The sequence below is a fragment of the Acyrthosiphon pisum genome, chromosome A1, assembly GCF_005508785.2.
Source record: "Acyrthosiphon pisum isolate AL4f chromosome A1, pea_aphid_22Mar2018_4r6ur, whole genome shotgun sequence".
Lineage (NCBI taxonomy): Eukaryota > Metazoa > Arthropoda > Insecta > Hemiptera > Aphididae > Acyrthosiphon > Acyrthosiphon pisum.
The window spans coordinates 169,378,649-169,382,969 of record NC_042494.1 but is presented as its reverse complement, the minus strand read 5'-3'; positions in this window follow the sequence as shown (position 1 = coordinate 169,382,969).

Genomic DNA, 4,321 nt, shown 5'->3' with positions numbered 1-4,321 from the left:
CGGTCAGTCTTTGAACTTTATTTTGGGTGTTACCCCACCCCCTATTTGAGCATATGAGTATCATATACATCAGTTGGAGTAGGGTGGGATAGGTCATAAATAATTTGTTTGCTTCCATATGACTTAAAGTTCACTACGCCACTGCGGCTAGAAGTCGATTCTGTATGATCCTTATATAGAGTGATTTTTGTGTAATCCCTTATTTTGATATGCATCGATTAATACGTAATATAAATGTATTGATGTGTTTATGATCTTATTTTATTTTGTGCAGTGTGACAAAGGTGCCGCTAGTAATTTATTGTTGTTTTCACCGTATGTCTTGACCGTAGAGATGTAGAATATTATATTTTATGTGTTGCATCAGTATGTGTTGCTGTGTGTGTATAAGGAATGCGTATAGATAGTATATGCCTAAAGCGTATGTTATGTAGTATGTATACCGGGTCACCCCACACTATTTACTTATAGAAAACTATTTAGGCTAATTTGTTTCAAGCCGTACTCAACTGTCTTTAATTATAATAAATAATAATATCATATCATGTCAAAATACATAGGTGTGCTTTGTGTAAGTTGATGTAACTTTGTAATAGGTACGCAACTCACTGGTTCTGACACCACAAAAATAGCGTTATCGGTTTTCCATTAATATATATTATTATTATAATATTATATCTGTTGGTGAGAACGGCTTACGTTTTTGCCAAAGTGCAGGAAGGGGGCACCAATATTAGTTATGTTGATATCATGCCTATCTATTTTACTATGGTAAATATTATATACCAAGTTATTCTTATTCTAGTTCAATTTTACTTACCACAGGAATGATATAAATTCTGCAAACAACAAAAAAAAAATGTTTTGTTAGATTTTATAAAAGAATGACTATTTAGAAAACTATTTATAATATATTTTGAACAGTAGGATAAATAATCTATATTGTTGTGTCTTAAAAAACAGTGGTGCTGACTTCAGTTTAAAACGGCGGTGTTTCAAAATTGAAAAGTCATTTTTCCATGGTATTTTTTTATATTAATGGTTACTATTCATTGCATACTATAAGATAGTAATAGTATCAAATTAGTAGAAATTATTGATAGAAATGATAGAATAAACAGGTGAAAATTTCAAGTATCTACAGTTATTCGTTTTTGAATTAGTTACAACAAAATAAGAAAATGATTAGATGAGAATTTGTTAATATAGGTACTTCAAATGCTCATAAAAATTAGTTTGACTTTCCAGTAAGCTTTATTTTTTGTTAAAGATAGAAAAGTTTATGAAGAACCTTGTATTCAGTTTTTAAATTATAGGTATAAATAGAAAAATTGGTATGAATTTCTAACTCAAAATAATTTGCAAGTTTTCGTGATTTTGATGAATTTAATCAATTTTTCAGACGCACTTAAAAAATTACTGTGAATTTACGTTGAACATTTTTTTTTCAACGACAACAAATTATTAGGAACCTTGTATTAAAAATTCAAATTGTTTGACCTTGTGTACAATTTTATATCGAACAAAGTTTAAAAAAAGTAGCAAAAATCAAATGTAATACAAGGTTCATAATAATTTGTTATAATAACAGTTCAAAAACATTGAAGATAGATAACAACAACTTTTTTATAAGCATTTGGAGTTCAAATTGTATTTTACATAACGTGTATAGATGCTATAAAAATTTAGATTTAGAGTGGTGAGGGGGAAAATCCCCCTACAAGTCTCCTTGAAATTTGTTAGGGGTATTAGGTGCCTTACATTGTTTTGCTTAGTTTGCCAAATATTTTTATTTTTTAAGCTACTTCGGCGCCACTACTCAAACTGAGTACACCTTCATATAGGGTATATGGTATAAACATACTACCTATATAGAATTGGCCACAAATAAAAACTGCCCGCGGGCAAATTTTAGAGAGTAATTAGTTCAAATACATATATATCAAGTGCTAAATCCACGACATGCGGTTGCTCATTTCGGTCGAATTATTTCACAAAGCTTTATAGGTACCTACACTGACCCCGATATTTTGTCGGTGAACTGAGGTACACTGCCGTCTGCCGTACATTGAAACTGAGAAACATTCAAACCGAGATACACGTCCTATATAGCGCCTATATTATACAATAAAGGATTTTTTTTTTTTTTTTTTTATTTATTTGAAGTAATCTACAATCTATACATTTCTTAGTATAATAAGTAGGTTTGATAGGTGAAGTAAGAGTGATGTGAATAATATGATTAGGGAAGATACCCAGTGGTAACACCCTGTGAATAAAGGATTTAAAAAAAAAAAAAAAAATTGCACATGGGTGAAGTCGGAATATTTGGCTAATGAATAAATAAAATCCCCCAGGCTAGTAAATTCGGTGAAATTACCTACAAGTTACAACTATTACTCAGCCATAACTGACAACAATATTTGTGACCCGCGTAAATTGTTCGTTGTTTACTATGTTTGGTATCGACACGATGGATGGTTTCTAAGAAATATTGATCGAAAACAATATTACAGATTAGACAGCTTGATATTATGTTCGCTTACTTTGCACACACTTCCAATTTACTTTAATGTCCTCGTGTTAAGTTGCCTATACTAATTTCCTTAAGACATGACGACTGAAGCTGCTCCGACATGTGCACGCGGGTGTTAGGCGGGTAAATACTATATATTTATAACCAACGGTAATATGTATGATGCGAATGATTGGTGGGGAGTATGAACGGACTAATAATTGTTTTGTAGACACTCAAAGACGAGCAGTGACCGCAAAGAACAAAATAATTGCCCAAACACAACTCCTTAAAAACGACACGTTTGTAGGGACTTTAATATTGTAAGTGGGTACATATGTATATGTATATCAATAAAATAAAAAATTATTATTTATATCAACATAGGCGGACAGGCCTAATGAATCGCGATCCATATTAAATATTTAAATACTCATATTTTGTTATATAATTAATAAAAAGCCTAGAATATTGCCTAGATAATAATCTTACCTTTAAGTTTTAATAGGTATAGTTTTTCTTTATATTCTGTATACGAAATTTCTTCCAGAAGGAGATCTTATAAATCATTATAAATAATCAACACACCGTACAGACGTACTATACAAGGTGTATCGTATGTCATGTGGGGTTTTTTAACAATTATGGATCGATGATATAGAATTTCGTTAAGACGAAAAAATACGTGTTTCTTTATTTTTAACAGGCAATTTTTTTATAATAATTTCAAAATTTTAAAACACACAAGTGTGCCATTATAGCAAAATGAACTTTATTTTAAAGTATTATTTTGTAGAATTTAATTTTGATCGTCAAATCATTAATTTTGGTTCGCTAGCTTATTAACTATGGTCCTCTGAAGTTTAGTAAAATATGCATTAATCATTTTATTTGAAATAATTGGTATAGGTTTAATTTACAAGAACTAAATAATTTTTTCTTATACCTGACTACCTTTTTATACACTTAAGTAGCTTAATCAGTAATCTAATGACACCTTATTAAAAAAAAAAAAACCTAAACAAAATTATTGAAAAAAAGTGAGGAAAAAAGTGCAATGTTTTGTTGTGCGCTTCTCGTAGTGGGATAAACTTAAATTTGAACCATATAAGTTCCCTATATTGGTAGGTATTGCATGCAAAGTATGAATTAAAGAGTTGAAATTCATAACCTTTCCTATTTTAAATTCTGAGCGGAGCGAGGAAGCTATTGTTTTTACAATAGTGTTTATTTTTTATATATTCTGTATACAAAATTTCTTCCGGAAGGAGTGGTTCGATTTCAACATATGGTACCTTATCTTTTAGAAAATTGGATCAAGATGGTACTTTAAACAGGTCATTTTTCGATTTTACCAATATTTATTTAATGCCACGGAAAAAACCACCGAAAATTACGAAAAAATGCTAAAAATGGGATTTTAATTTCTAACGCTTTGTTTATCACCATAGAAACGAATAAAAAATTATAATATTTTAATATTAATTCAACTTACATGATAAAATAAAATATAATAACAATATAAAATATCCAGACTGACAAACCGTCTCCGCTCAGAATCGTTTTTCTTATACAATGATATTTTATCATTGAATTCAAGTCTAATACAATCCATTATACAATGATCGACCCACTTGTAATCTACTGTACAGCAGAGCGACACCCACTTACCTGATTTTTTTAGTTTTGGACATTTACATTTTATTCCATAACGTAAATTCCAATCATACTTTTCTTACATATCATTAATTTGGATTCTTTATTAGTAGCTATTATTTCTTATGTAGTTACTTGGGGTTGTGGCTA